Source organism: Aethalodelphis obliquidens, unplaced genomic scaffold (assembly GCF_003676395.1).
Source record: "Aethalodelphis obliquidens isolate GAN/ISIS:26980383/991018 unplaced genomic scaffold, ASM367639v1 scaffold8, whole genome shotgun sequence".
NCBI classification, from domain to species: Eukaryota; Metazoa; Chordata; class Mammalia; order Artiodactyla; family Delphinidae; genus Aethalodelphis; species Aethalodelphis obliquidens.
In genome coordinates this window covers 47,060,061-47,075,932 of record NW_020837952.1, presented here as the reverse complement: position 1 = coordinate 47,075,932, position 15,872 = coordinate 47,060,061, and the positions used below count along the sequence as shown (strand labels likewise).

The 15,872-nt window shown below is 43.1% G+C and overlaps 1 protein-coding gene across 7 annotated transcripts in view; it reads left to right on the top strand.

Annotated features, from left to right (window-relative positions):
• GLT8D2 (glycosyltransferase 8 domain containing 2) overlaps positions 1-15,872 on the top strand; it is a 57,573-nt gene that overhangs the window by 11,762 nt on the left and 29,939 nt on the right. The window lies entirely within an intron of this gene.

Sequence of the window (15,872 nt, the reverse complement as noted above, 5' to 3'; positions counted from 1 at the left end):
GGGATAGTTAATAAAAGAGTGAGAAGAGAGAGAGGAAGAAAATATGATATCCAAACATCTGAATGTGCTGTGGAAAAAAGTCCGTCCTCTAGCTGTTTGGCCCGTGCAGCCAAATATCCAAAGTGACCTTGGTTTGGTTCGTCTTTTCCTCTGAATGTTTTGGTGTTGCATTTGTACACAGTATCCTTTGCGCGCTGCGTAATGGAATTCCAGGCTTCCATCTAACTCAGTAGAGCAGTGCAGGGCAGTGGTGGGAACATGGGCTCTGGGGTCCGACTCACAGAGTCTGTGCGCTGCCACTTATAAGCTTTATAAACTTTGACTCTGGGTGACTCTATCTCTTCATCTGTAAAATGGGAATTAAGCGACATCATGTGTCTAAAGGACATAATGCAGGATCTGCAGAGTAGTGAGGCCTCAGGGGAGGTCAGCTTCTCTGGTGGTGCTGATGATGACAACGGTGATGGTGAAGGTGACCACACACCCTGCACTGGGCCACAGCCCTGCTTTTGACACATTGTTCCCTCCCATAGTCCAGTCGTCCAGTGTTCCTCACATCTGTCCAAGTTGTCTCTCCAGGGTTCTGCTTCCTTCCTTCTTCTCTTCAAACACCTCTCCTTTTTTTCCACTCTGGCTCTCTTTAGTTCTCCTGCTTCTTCCCTTGCTGAGAGAAAGACATGCTCAGCAAGCCACAGCCCTCACCATTTTCATTCCTAGTTCCCAGGGGGCATGATTCTAAAGATTTCTTTTATTTCAGCGTCTGCCAAAGAATGTTCCAAAGAAGATAGTCCCGTGGGGAAAATACGTTCTGTGAGCCATATCCCCCTCTCAGCACTCTCAAGGCATGATGGCATTTTAAAGGTCCTGAGAAGTCCCGCAGAACAGGGGTCTCCAACCCTCGGGGCTCAGACTGGTACCGCTCCGCGGCTGTTACGAACCGGGCCGCACAGCAGGCGGTGAGCAGCGGGCGAGCTCAAGCAAAGCTTCATCTGCCGCCCCTCACCGCTCCCCATCGCTCGCATTACCGCCTGAACCGTTCCCCCCGCAGCCTTCCCCCCACCGTCTGTGGAAAAATTGTCTTCCACCAAACTGGTCCCTGGTGCCAAAAAGGTTGGGGACCGCTGCTGCAGATGAGAAATCTGCTTAAGTTTGTTGAAGTTTGTTTTTTAACACTGTGATTCCCAGTTGACACAGAGCCATTTTAACACATCATATAGATTAACATCGGCACTCTGCAATATCCTATTCTTTTTTAAAATTTATTTATTTTTTGGCCATGCCATGTGGCATGTGGGATCTTAGTTCCCCGACCAGGGATCAAACCCACACCCCCTGCAGTAGAAGCGGAGTCTTAACCACTGGACCGCCAGGGAAGTCCCTGCAATATCCTATCCTGACCACATGTGTTTTCACCCTGGTTCCTCTCATGGACATCCTACCTTGATACCTTTCCTGGCGAACACCCAAGGGGACATCTTGTTCTCCCTTCCCTGGTTAAGGACAGATGATTGATCACGCATGCCATATTGATATGTAGAAAGTCTGGCCTAAGGTGGGCAGCAGGGATCAGCAAACATTCCCTGCAAAGGGCCAGGTAGGTGGCTCTGCAGGCCAGATGGTCTCCATCATGACGACTCAGTTATGCGGAAGTAGTGTGGAAATGGCCATGGAAAAAACATCAAACAGCACCATCAAAGAATAAGCCTGGCTATGTTCCCACAAAACTGTATTTTTAAAAAACGGTGATGGGCAGGATCTGGCTGTAGTTTGTCAGCACCTGGTCTAAAGCCATGTTGTGAAAGAATGCCTCAATCCATCACAGGAGAAAGCAGGATGGGTCGTCTGCAAGCTGAAGACATCCCCACCCTGCTTATTTTGGTGGATCAGGAGTAAGCCTTTGATGTTCCAGCAAAAAGTAAAAAGGCCAGAGGTGTTTTGTTGGAGGCCAAATTCCTAAGTCCTGGTTTTGTCCTTCTTTCTCTTTTCTTCAAGTGAACCCATGCTCCTGTCCTGTTCATAACTCTGTAGTCTGCCTGGTTTAAGTTGAAGAGCTCTATTAAATGTATTTTATGCCCATGTGAACTTCAGGGTCAAGTCTTAGAGAATACCGTGAAATCACAGAGCTTCTTGGCAGGTCTCTTAACCTCCCTGAACTTCAGTTTCCTCATCAGTAAACTGAGAAGAATAACCTTATAGGGTTGTTGTGAGAATCAAATTAATTAATATACATATAAAGGTCTTAGAACAATGCCTCGCTAATAGAAATCACTATGTATCTCCTTATCATTGTAATAAATTATTTAATTTAACCTGCAAAACAATCCCATTTTACAGACTGGGTTTTGTAAGTTGCCGAAGATTACACAGTAAGAAATGAGGCAGAACCAGGATTCAAAGTCAGCTCTGTCTAATGACAAAACCCATATTTCCACTCAGGTACATGCCCTGCCAGATTTAAGTCGTTCAAAAATACATTTTAGGAGCCCCTCTTTTATATTCCTTTTTGATTCCCAGGTCCTTTCCTATTACCTCCTTACCTGAACCCATGGCAGACATGATTAATCAATCACAGTGCCCTTCCTTCCTTCCTTCCTTCCTTCTTTCCTTCTTTCTTTCACTGAGTCTTGTGATGGCTTTAGACTCCTCAATTTGCCAGTCCTGAAAGCTCCTACCAACTGATTATAGAGTTGGCATGTAAAATAAAACTTATGGGCTCTGATTTTTGGAATACTTTTCTGGAGTCCCTCCCACTTTTGCCTTTCTTCTAAGGCAGAGCTAATCCCCTTAGCCACTGCCAGGTCTTAAGACATTCTTTCCAGGTTTGACAACAGGCCCAAACTCTTCGACATTTGGTAAAACAACTCCCCATGCAAGATCTTCTGGGACCTGTTTTTAAACCTAATAGACATTTCTCTGGTCCAGATCAATTCCCTAAGCTCTCCTTTTTCTTCCTAGTCACAGGCCCTAGGACCTTTCCCCTTTGAAGCTCCAACCATCCAGGGCCTTACCTAGGGATTTCCTCTTTCCAACACTGTGAGATGACTCCCCAGCTGCATCTTTCTTGCTGTCCTGAAGACAGGCCTATGGGCCCTTAATGCTGAAAGCGCGACTCTTTGTTACTACAGGGAAACTACAACACAGAAGTCACTCAGCTTAGGAAAGCTTACAGAGGCTCAGGGGACATGGTTCTGGGGCTCCTTGTGATGGTAAGAGAAAGGCCAATAAGAAGACCTGAGCCCTCTGCTTTTATTTTTTATTTATTTATTTTTTTTTTTTGGGTCTTTTTTTTTTTTTTTTTTTTTTTTTTAAATTTTATTTATGGCTGTGTTGGGTCTTCGTTTCTGTGCGAGGGCTTTCTCTAGTTGCGGCAAGTGGGGGCCACTCCTCATCGCGGTGCGCGGGCCTCTGACTATCGCGGCCTCTCTTGTTGCAGAGCACAGGCTCCAGACGCGCAGGCTCAGTAATCGTGGCTCATGGACCTAGTTGCTCCGTGGCATGTGGGATCTTCCCAGAGCAGGGCTCGAACCCGTGTCCCCTGCATTGGCAGGCAGATTCTCAACCACTGCGCCACCAGGGAAGCCCCCTCTGCTTTTATTTGAAAAAATTATTTATTTGTTTGTTTATTTATTTTTGGCCGTGTTGGGTCTTCGTTGCTGTGTGCAGGCTTTTTCTAGTTGCGGTGAGCGGGGGCTACTCTTCATTGCAGTACGCGGGCTTCTCATGTCGTGGCTTCTCTTGTTGCGGAGCGTGGGCTCTAGATGCACGGGCTTCAGTAATTGTGGCATGTGGGCTCAGTAGTTGTGGCTCACAGGGTCTAGAGCACAGGATGAGTAGTTGTGGCGCATGGGCTGTTCCATGGCATGTGGGATCTTCCTGGACTAGGACTCGAACCCGTGTCCCTTGCATTGGCAGGTGGATTGTTAACCACTGAGCCACCAGGGAAGCCCCTGCTTTTATTCTTGTAGTGGGACCATCAACCTGGCTTTACCCTCCTTCTGGCTTTTTCCTTAGTGAGGGTATGCAGACCCTTTTCTTCCTGGGATTGAAGAACAGAACAACAAGAGCCCTTTCTTCCTCTCTCCTATTTCTCACTCATTCATTCCACACACATTTCTTGAGGCACACAGAGGTAGGTCGGCCACAGTCCCTGTCCTCTGTCATCTCATGGTCTAGTGGAGGAGACAGGCACACCCATGATATTAGAACACAGTGTTCTGAGTGCAGGGATAGGCATAGGAATGGAGATTAGGGGAGCACCCAGGCAGGGTAATCAGGTAAGGCTTCCTGAAGGAGGAGGAGGAGTCTTTAAAGCACAAGTAGCAATTTACTGGGGAAAGAGGAGGGGAAAGGGCATTCCAGGCAGAGGGGACTGAACGAACCAAAGTTCAGTGACAAGAAAAACATAGAGGGCTTCCCTGGTGGTGCAGTGGTTAAGAATCCACCTGCCAATGCAGGGGACACGGGTTCGAGCCCTGGTCCGGGAAGATCCCACATGCCACTGAGCAAGTAAGCCCATGCGCTACAACTACTGAGCCTGTGCCACAACTACTGAAGCCTGCACGCCCAGAGCCCATGCTCCGCAACGAGAAGCCACCGCAGTGAGAAGCCCGAGCACCACAACAAAGAGTAGCCCCCGCTCGCCACAACCAGGGAAAGCCCGTGCACAGCAACAAAGACCCAATGCAGCCAAAAATAAATAAATAAATAAATTTTAAAAAAGAGAAGCATAGACCTGGGTGTGAAGGACAGTGGAGGGCTGGAGACTAACTTTCAACCAGTTCAGCTTAGACGGAAGGCATGGCACAGAGGACCTAGGGGAATCTTAAGCTCCAATCTTAACCTTCTGGTACTGGATTTCCAGTGAAGGGCTTTAGGGAGGAAAGGAACACTGAGAGTAGCGGGGTTTTCTTGTTTGTTTGTTTTTGTTTTTTTGATTGAAGTGTAATTGCTTTACAATGTTATGTTAGTTTCTGGTATACAGCAAAGTGATTCAGTTATATATATGAGCGTGTGTGTGTGTGTGCTTGTATACACTTTTTATACACTGTATATATTCACTTTTTCAGATTCTTTTCCATTATGGCTTATTACAAGATATTGAATATAGTTCCCTGTGCTATACAGTAGGTCCTTGTTGTTTATTTTACATTATAGTAGTATGTATGTGTTAATCCCAAACTCCTAATTTATCCCTCTCCCCCCAATCCCTTTCCCCTTTGGTAACCATAAGTTTATTTTCTATGTCTGTGAGTCTGTTTCTGTTTTGTAAATAAGCTCATTTGTATCATAGTTTAGATTCCACATATAAGTGGTATCATATGCTATTTGTCTTTCTCTTTCTGACTTCACTTAGTATGATAATCTCTAGGTCCATCCATGTTGCTGCAAATGGCATTATTTTGTTCTTTTTTATGGCTGAGTAGTATTCCATTGTGTGTGTGTGTGTGTGTGTGTGTGTGTTTGTGTGTGTGTATATACCACATCTTCTTTATCCATTCGTCTATCAATGGACATTTAGGTTGCTTCCATGTCTTAGCTATTGTAGGTAGTGCTGCTATGAACATTGGGCGTGCATGTATCTTTTCCAATTAGTTTTCTCTGGATATATGCCCAGGATTGGGACTGCTGGATCATATAGTAACTCTTTAGTCAGTAGGATTCTACAAGACAACTGGCTTGTCTTCTTCCAAAAAAAGTTCATGAAAAATAAAAAGGCAGTGTGGTGAGGTGGGACTGATCAAGAGTAAAAGAAACTAAAGATATGACAACCAAACTATAAAAAACAATATTGGAATAATGGGGACATTTTGAATATGGACTGCTTATCCAGTGATGTTAAATTAATGTTATTTTTCTTAGGTGTGATAATGGCATTGTGATTATATAGGAGGATGTCCTTGTTCTTAAGAGATGCACACGGAAGTATTTAGGGCTGAAGAGTCATGTGTATACATATGTATACATACATATATATATATATACAGAGGGAGGGAAGAAGAGAGAGAGAGAAAGAGAGAAAGGAAATATGGCAACGTGTTAGCAATTGGTGAATCTGGTGTAGGGTATATGAAAATTCATTCTTTCAACTTTTTGGTAGACTTTAAATGTTTCAAGTGATAAAAAGAAAAGGAAAAATTGAACAAAAAAATAAGGGTACTCGGGACTTCCTGGCAGTCCAGTGGTTAAGACTGCGCGTTTCCACTGCAGGGGGCACGGGTTCCATCTTTGGTCAGGGAACTAAGATCCGCCATGCGGCGTGGCCAAAAAAAAAAGGTACTCAACCTGCATGTATATTTCAAATTAATTTACTGTAATTATTAAACAACAAAAATAGTCACTGTGACAGCTGTACCAGTGATGGATTGGGAAAGGGGAGGGAGCAGAAATCCTACAGGCAGGAAGTCCAGGAGGGAAGTTACTGCAGAGTTAATCAGTGAGATGAGGCAGGGTAGAAAGGAGATGGATAAAGAAACACTTAGGAGGTGAAACTGTAGGAATCAGGCGTTGGTTGGATGAGGGATTGGGAGGGAGCGGTGGAAGAGGATGCTCAGAGAACACTGAGGAGGAGCTTCTGTGGGGCAGGTGCTGATTTCAGTTGTGAACAGATGAGGTTTGAGGTGCTGCGCAGCTTCCTGGAGGAGAGGGTCATGTGTTCTATAAATCTTTTATATTATAAAAATATTTATATTATAGAAATATTTATAAGTCTGTAAACTTTTTTTTTTTTTTTTTTGCGGTACTTGGGCCTCTCACTGTTGTGGCCTCTCCCGTTGCGGAGCACAGGCTCCGGACGCGCAGGCTCAGCGGCCGTGGCTCACGGGCCCAGCCGCTCCACGGCATGTGGGATCCTCCCAGACCGGGGCACAAACCCGTGTCCACTGCATCGGCAGGTAGACTCTCAACCACTGCGCCACCAGGGAAGCCCTATAAATGTTTTTGAGGGTTCATATCTCCAGGCACTCATGCTGGGCATATGGCAATGAACAAAACAGACAAAATGCCCTGCCTTCAAGGAGCTTATAGCCTATCACCAGGAGGGCATACGATAAACCAGTGATGAAATGGGCAGTATGTTGGACGGTGGTCATTGCTGAGGAGAAGTGACATATGTGTTGCTGAGGTTAGGGGGTTTTGACTGAGTCTGGGGGACGCGAAGGAGCCAGCCACGTGGATATCTGGCAGGAGTGTTCCAGGTGAAGGGAATAGCATTCCTGGTGGAGGGAGCGAGTGTAAAAGGCTCTGAGTCAGGAGAATGCCTGGCAAGGAGGCCAGTGTGATCAGGTGAGATCTTGTAGGACACTGTGCAGACTTTGGCTTTTACTCTGAGAGAAATAGCGAGGGCTTGGAGAAGTTTAAACAGAAAACAACACAACCAACTAAAAGAAGACACAGGCAGAATCATCCAGTCAATGGATGGTAGTGATAAGGCCAGGGAGAAGGCGGTACCAGTGGTGAAGATCTTGGATATATTTTGAAGGTGGAACTGACAGGATTTGTGGCCAGTCCATCTGTGGGGAATGAGAAACAGAGAAGGGTCAAGGATCACACCAAGTTCATTTTCACTGGAGCAATTAGAAGAATGGAGTTGCCGTTGTGCACCTGGGGGAGATGATGGGAGATGTGTGTTTTGGGCAAACGTCAGGAGTTCGAATTTGGACATGAGGATGCCTTCAAGTGGAGCCACCCAGTGGACACTTGGCTTTAGGAGTCTGGAGTCCACGTGAGAGATCTGGGCTGGAGACAGTAATTAGGGAGTTGTAGGCATATAAATGGTATTTCAAGCCAGGAGAGTCCACCATTTAAAGGTTCCAGAGATGGGGGAACAGCCAAAGAGGCTGAGGATGAGCGGTCCCCAAAGGTGGTGGGAAAGCAGGCGAGTGTGGGGTCCCGCAGGCTACGTACAGGACGTGTGTAGAGGAGGAGAGTGCGGGCAGGTGGCCTGCACCTCCCGTGCACCTGGGCCTCGCCCGCATAGTAATGAGTCCTGTGCTGCACTTGCTCGCAGGCAGGAACCATGGTAACCCAGAATATGCTCTCTCACGCTCTGCCCCAGACACTCGTTTCCCTTGGCCCCAGATTTCTGCTTCTTATTCTATGTCTTCTTAAGATGTCTTGCAGCTGTTTCCTCCAGCTCTCATCCCTGACTTCCCCCCATCACTCTTCTACCCCTTTACAGCTCTGATCCCTCTGCCAAATCCATACCATCAGCTCCTCTCTAGAAGCTGCAAACATCTCTTGCGCACCTACTTAATCTATTAGAATGCTTTTGACTGCAAGCACCGGAAATACCCGTTTATAGCAGCTTAAACAGAACGTGCCACCATCAGAGACGAGGTCGCGTTGTGAAGAGGGAGAGAAGTGTGCCCATCAGGCATACGGAATCTTTATACAATTTCATATGCTTTTTAAAAAGTAAATGAAACAGGGAATTCCCTGGCAGTCCAGTGGTTAGGATTCCATGCTTCCACTGCAAGGGGCCGGGGTTCTACCCCTGGTCAGGGAACTAAGATCCTGCAAGCCGTGAGGCACGACCAAAAAAAAAAACCAAAATAAAAAGTAAATGAAACAGGCTTTCTCTTGGAGGTACATGCTTCTCAGGGCCTCCTTTCTGCCTTGTATTCTAAAAGCACCTTAGAAGGTTTCCTACAAGAATCTGCTTCAGGAATTTCCCTCCTTGGCTCACTACTGCTCTGCCTTGCAATTAGATGTGCATATCAGTTTCCTGAATCCTCTTATTTTATCTTTTTTTAAAAATTTTAATTTATTTATTTTTGACTGCGTTGGGTCTTTGATGCTGCGCCCGGGCTTTCTCTAGTTGCGGTGAGCAGGGCTACTCTTCACTGTGGTGCATGGGCTTTTCACTGCGGTGGCATCTCCTGTTGCGGAGCACGGGCTCCAGGTGCACGGTCATCAGTGGTTGTGGCTCGCGGGCTCTAGAGTGCAGGCTCAGTAGTTGTGGCACACGGGCTTAGTTGCTCCGCGGCGTGTGGGATCTTCCTGGACCAGGGCTAGAATATGTGTCCCCTGCATTGGCAGGTGGATTCTCAACCACTGCGCCACCAGGGAAGCCCCTCTTATTTTATCTTAAAGAGATTTTAGAGTTGCAACGTGCTGGACAGGGGAAAGATGAGCCCCCTTGCCAGATGAGTCAGCACTTACTCTTTGGCATGAGCTCAGTAGTTAGAGTAGCGGAGCACTCAAGGGAGAGCAGACCAACCTCGCCTGGGAGCTGTGAAATTTCATGAATACACAGTGACATCTGTTACCTGGAGCCCACCTCACCTGCCTCTGGGGTAGCCAGAATAGCCTTTCATGAGTTTCAGAACCTTGTGGTTAAAGAGCATCAGATTTGAAGTCAGAGAGCCCTAATTTCAAATCCCTGTTCTACTATTTACCAGCTGTGTGATTTTGAGCAAGTTACTGACCCTCTCTGAGCCACAATTTCCTCATTTGAAAAATGGAATTAGTAATATATCCATCCCGTTCTGGCCACAGGGAATGTATTTGTAAGGATTCGTTTGCAAGAAATTGAACCTCATTTCAAAGAAGTTTAAGGAATAGAGGGGAATTGATTGGCTTGGCTGACTGGGATATACAGGGAGGAGCTGGCCTCAGGGATTTGGAGCCCAGAGCCTTCTGGTCTCCCCCTCATTCTCTCCTGTGGTACCAGATGGTCTCTGGAAGGGAACAGACATGTGGCCAAAGACCATTCTAGGCTGACATTACCTCAAAAAGTTAGCCGAATGTATATCATCCAGAATAGTAAATGGATAAAAGGTACCTGAAACCAATCTCAGAAGAATCATAAATAGCATGCTTTTTGACTCAATTCTTTCCCAAGTGCAATAGGGGAAAAGGAGAAGGGCCGTTGCAAATGCACTCAGAGCTCCTGGGTGTACAGTCTATATCCTGGGAAAATGAAAGGGACATTGTAGCCAGTTGTTTACAGTGAGTTAAAGGCTTGAATGAAATCCCTGTTGAAGAGTTTCCCTAGATCACTGCCAACAAATTCTCACAACACTTTGGTTCATAAAGAAACCCTGGTGTACTATGCTATCCTGCCGTCTCTGTCATGTTGCTGATTTATAAAGGTTACTATTCCTGGTTGCTGACGGCTGCATCCAGTCAAACGTCAAGTTCAGAAGTTCTTTTGAAGGACCGTAATTAAGAAGGATCAATTTAATTTTAAAATAAATTTTGAGTTTTCAAGACAAATTATTTATGGTAAATTAGCTTGTTTGTTTGTTTGTTTTTTAAGATAAAGGAAGTCAGTTTCCAACTCCTGGAAAATGCCACAAAGAAGTGAATGAATATGTGACAAAATTTAATTTTAGATTTCGAAACTAAGATGAATTTTTTTTTTCCTCCAGCAAAAATGGGTTTATTCACAATTAGCAGAGAATTTGAAGTCTGCAGCTACGGTGAGCCACGTGCAAGTTCCCTCATGGCAAGAGGAGAACACTTTTTTAGAGGGGAAAAAGGAAGCTGGGAGGGCTACAAAAACAGGGTCTGTGGCTTCTCTTTTTTTTTTTAATTTTATTTTATTTATGTTTTTATACTGCAGGTTCTTATTAGTCATCCATTTTATACATATTAGTGTATATATTTCAATCCCAATCTCCCAATTCATCCCACCCCCCCCACGCCCACCCCCAGCCCCCTTTCCCCCCTTGGTGTCCATACGTTTGTTCTCTACATCTGTGTCTCTGTTTCTGCCCTGCAGACTGGTTCATCTGTACCATTTTTCTAGGTTCCACATATATGCGTTAATATATGATATTTGTTTTCTCTTTCCGACTTACTTCACTCTGTATGACAGTTTCTACATCCATCCACGTCTCTACAAATGACCCAATTTCGTTCCTTTTTATGGCTGAGTAATATACCATTGTGTGTATATATATATATATATATATATATATATACCACATCTTCCTTATCCATTCACCTGTTGATGGGCATTTAGGTTGCTTCCACGTCCTGGCTATTGTAAATAGTGCTGCAATGAACATTGGGGTGCATGTGACTTTTTGAATTATGGTTTTCTCTGGATATATGCCCAGTAGTGGGATTGCTGGGTCATATGGTAATTCTATTTTTAGTTTTTTAAGGAACCTCCATACTGTTCTCCATAGTGGCTGTATCAATTTACATTCCCACCAACAGTGCAAGAGGGTTCCCTTTTCTCCACACCCTCTCCAGGATTTGTTGTTTCTAGATTTGCTGATGATGCCTATTCTAACCAGTGTGAGTTGCTACCTCATTGTAATTTTGATTTGCATTTCTCTAATAATTATATTGAGCAGCTTTTCATCTGCTTCTTGGCCATTTGTATGTCTTTTTTGGAGAAATGTCTATTTAGGTCTTCTGCCCATTTTTGGATTGGGTTGTTTTTTTAATATTGAGCTGCATGAGCTGTTTATATATTTTGGAGATTAATCATTTGTTGATTCGTTAGCAAATATTTTTTCCCATTCTGAGGGTTGTCTTTTTGTCTTGTTTGTAGTTTCCTTTGCTTTGCAAAAGCTTTTAAGTTTCATTAGGTCCCATTTGTTTATTTTTGTTTTTATTTCCATTACTCTACGAGGTGGATCAAAAAAGATCTTGCTGTGATTTACAACAGAGTGTTCTTCCTATGTTTTTCTCTAAGAGTTTTATAGTGTCCAGTCTTACATTTAGGTCTCTAATCCATTTTGAGTTTCTTTTTGTGTATGGTGTTAAGGAGTGTTCTAATTTAATTCTTTTACATGTAGCTGTCCAGTTTTCCCAGCACCACTTATTGAAGAGGCTGTCTTTTCTCCATTGTATATCCTTGCCTCCTTTGTCATAGATTAGTTGACCATAGGTGCGTGGGTTTATCTCTGGGCTTTCTATCCGGTTCCATTGATCTGTATTTCTGTTTTTGTGCCATACCATACTGTCTTGATTACTGTAGCTTTGTAGTATAGTCTGAAGTCCAGGAGCCTGATTCCTCTAGCTCCTTTTTTCTTTCTCAAGACTGCTTTGGCTATTCAGGGTCTTTTGTGTTTCCATACAAATTGTGAAACTTTTTGTTCTAGTTCTGTGAAAAATGTCATTGGTAGTTTGATAGGGATTGCATTGAATCTGTAGATTGCTTTGGGTAGTATAGTTATTTTCAGAATGTTGATTCTTCCAATCCGAGAACATGGTGTATCTCTCCATCTGTTTATATCATCTTTGATTTCTTTCATCAGTGTCTTATAGTTTTCTGCATACAGGTGTTTTGTCTCCCTTGGTAGGTTTATTCCTAGGTATTTTATTCTTTTTGTTGCAGTGGTAAATGGGAGTGTTTCCTTAATTTCTCTTTCAGATTTTTCATCATTAGTGTATAGAAATGCAAGAGATTTCTGTGCATTACTTTTGTATCCTGAAACTTTACCAAATTTATTGATTAGCTCTAGTAGTTTTCTGGTGGCATCTTTAGGATTCTCTATGTATACTATCATGTCATCTGCAAAGAGTGACGATTTTACTTCTTCTTTTCCTTTTTGGATTCCTTTTATTTTTTTTCTTCTCTGACTGCCGTGGCCAGGACTTCCACAACTATGTTGAATAATAGTGGCGAGAGTGGACATCCTTGTCTTGTTCCTGATCTTAGAGGAAATGCTTTCAGTTTTTCACCGTTGAGAATGATGTTTGCTGTGAGCTTGTCGTATATGGCCTTTATTATGTTGAGGTAGGTTCCTTCTATGCCCACTTTCTGGAGAGTTTTTATCATAAATGGATGTTGAATTTTGTCAGAAGCTTTTTCTGCATCTGTTGAGATGAGCGTATGGTTTTTCTTCTTCACTTTGTTAATAGGGCAATGACTGATTTGCGCGTATTGAAGAATCCTTGCATTGCTGGGATAAATCCCACTTGATCATGGTGTATGGACCTTTTAATGCGTCGTTCGATTCTGTTTGCTAGTATTTTGTTAAGGATTTTTGCATCTATTTTCATCAGTGATATTGGTCTGTAATTTTCTTTTTTTGTAGTACCCTTGTCTGGTTTGGTATCAGGGTGATGGTGGCCTCATAGATTGAGTTTGGGAGTTTTCCTTCCTCTGCAATTTCTTGGAAGAGTTTGAGAAGGATGGGTGTTAGCTCTTCTCTAAATGTTTGATAGAATTCACCTGTGAAGCCCTCTGGTCCTGGACTTCTGTTTGTTGGAAGATTTTTCACAGTTTCCATTTCATTACTTGTGATTGGTCTGTTCATATTTTCTATTTCTTCCTGGTTCATTCTTGGAAGGTTATACCTTTCTAAGAATTTGTCCATTTCTTCCAGGTTGTCCATTTTATTGGCATAGAGTTGCTCGTAGTAGTGTCTTAGAATGCTTTGTATTTCTGTAGTGTCTGTTGTAACTTCTCCTTTTTCATTTCTAATTTTACAGATTTGAGTCCTCTCCCTCTTTTTCTTGATGAGTCTGGCTAATGGTTTATCAATTTTGTTTATCTTCTCAAAGAACCAGCTTTTAATTTTATTGATCTTTGCTATTGTTTTCTTTGTTTCTATTTCATTTATTTCTGCTGTGATCTTTATGATTTCTTTCCTTCTACTAACTTTGGCTTTTGTTTGTTCTTCTTTCTCTAGTTCCTTTAGGTGTAAGGTTACATTGTTTATTTGAGATTTTTCTTTTTTTTGAGGTAGGCTTGTATTACTATAAACTTCCCTCTTAGTACTGCTTTTGCTGCATTCCACAGGTTTTTGGATCTTTATGTTTTTGTTGTAATTTGTCTCTAGGTAGTTTTTGATTTCCTCAGGGATCTCTTGGTTATTTAGTAACGTATTATTTAGCCTCCATGTGTTTGTGTTTTTTATGTTTTTTCCCCCTGTAATTGATTTCTAATCTCATAGTGTTGCAGTCAGAAAAGATGATTGATATGATTTCAATTTTCTTAAATTTACTGAGGCTTGATTTGTGACCCAAGATGTGATCTAGCCTGGAGAATGTTCCATGTGCACTTGAGAAGAAAGTGTAATCTGCTGTTTTTGGACGGAATGTCCTATAAATATCAATTAAATCTATCTGGTCTCTTGTGTCATTTAAAGCTTCTGTTTCCTTATTAATTTTCTGTCTGGATGATCTGTCCATTGGTGTAAGTGAGGTGTTAAAGTCCCCCACTATTATTGTGTTACTGTTGATTTTCTCATTTATAACTTTTAGCAGTTGCCTTATGTATTGAGGTGCTCCTATGTTGGTTGCATATATATTTATAATTGTTATATCTTCTTCTTGGATTGATCCCTTGATCATTATGTAGTGTCCTTCCTTGTCACTTGTAACATTCTTTATTTTAAAGTCTATCTTATCTGATATGAGTATTGCTACTCCAGCTTTCTTTTGATTTCCATCTGCATGGAATATCTTTTTCCATCCCCTCACTTTCAGTCTGGATGTGTCCCTAGGTCTGAAGTGGGTCTCTTGTAGACAGCATATATATGGGTATTGTTTTTGTATGCATTCAGACAGCGTGTGTCTTTTGGTTGGAGCATTTAATCCATTCACGTTTAAGGTAATTATTGATATGTATGTTCCTATGACCATTTTCTTAATTGTTATGGGTTTGCTTTTGTAGGTCCTTTTCTTCTCTTGTGCTTCCCACTTAGAGAAGTTCCTTTAGCATTTGTTGTAGAGCTGGTTTGGTGGTGCTGAATTCTCATCTTTTTCTTGTCTGTAAAGCTTTTGATTTCTCCATCCAATCTAAATGAGATCCTTGCTGGGTAGAGTAATCTTGGTTGTAGGTTTTTTCCTTTCATCACTTTAAGTATATCATGCCACTGCCTTCTGGCTTGTAGAATTTCTGCCGAGAAATCAGCTGTTAACCTTATGGGAGTTCCCTTGTATGTTATTTGTTGTTTTTCCCTTGTTGCTTTCAGTAATTTTTCTTCGTCTTTAGTTTTTGTCAATTTGATTACTATGTGTCTTGGCGTGTTTCTCCTTGGGTTTACCCTGCCTGGGACTCTCTGTGCTTTCTGGACTTGGGTGACTATTTCCTTTCCAATGTTAGGGAAGTTTTCTACTATAATCTCTTCAGATATTTTCTCCGGTCCTTTCTCTCTTTGTTCTCCTTCTGGAACCCCTATAATGCGAATGTTGTTGCGTTTAATGTTGTCCCAGAGGTCTCTTCGGCTGTCTTCATTTCTTTTCATTCTTTTTTCTTTATTCTGTTCCGTGGCAGTGAATTCCACCATTCTGTCTTCCAGGTCACTTATCCGTTCTTCTGCCTCAGTTATTCTGCTATTGATTCCTTCTAGTATATTTTTCATTTCACTTACTGTGTTGTTCATCTCTGTTTGTTTGTTCTTTAATTCTTCTAGATCTTGACTAAACATTTCTTGCATCTTCTCGAACTTTGCCTCCATTCTTTTTCCGAGGTCCTGGATCATCTTCACTATCATTATTCTGAATTCTTTTTCTGGAAGGTTGCCTATCTCCACTTCATTTAGTTGCTTTTCTGGGTTTTTTTTTTTTTTTTGCAGTACGCGGGCCTCTCACTGCTGTGGCCTTTCCCGTTGTGGAGCACAGCCTCTGGACGCGCAGGCCCAGCGGCCATGGCTCACGGGCCCAGCCGCTCCGCGGCACATGGGATCCTCCCGGACCGGGGCACGAACCCGTGTCCCCTGCATCGGCAGGCGGACTCCCAACCACTGCACCACCAGGGAAGCCCTTTTCTGGGGTTTTATCTTGTTCCTTCATCTGGTACATAGCCCTCTGCCTTTTCATCTTGTCTATCTTTCTGTGAATGTGGTTTTTGTTCCACAGGCTGCAGGATTGTAGTTATTCTTGCTTCTGCTGTCTCTCCTCTGGTGAATGAGGCTATCTAAGAGGCTTGTGCAAGCGTCCTGATGGGAGGGATTGGTGGTGGG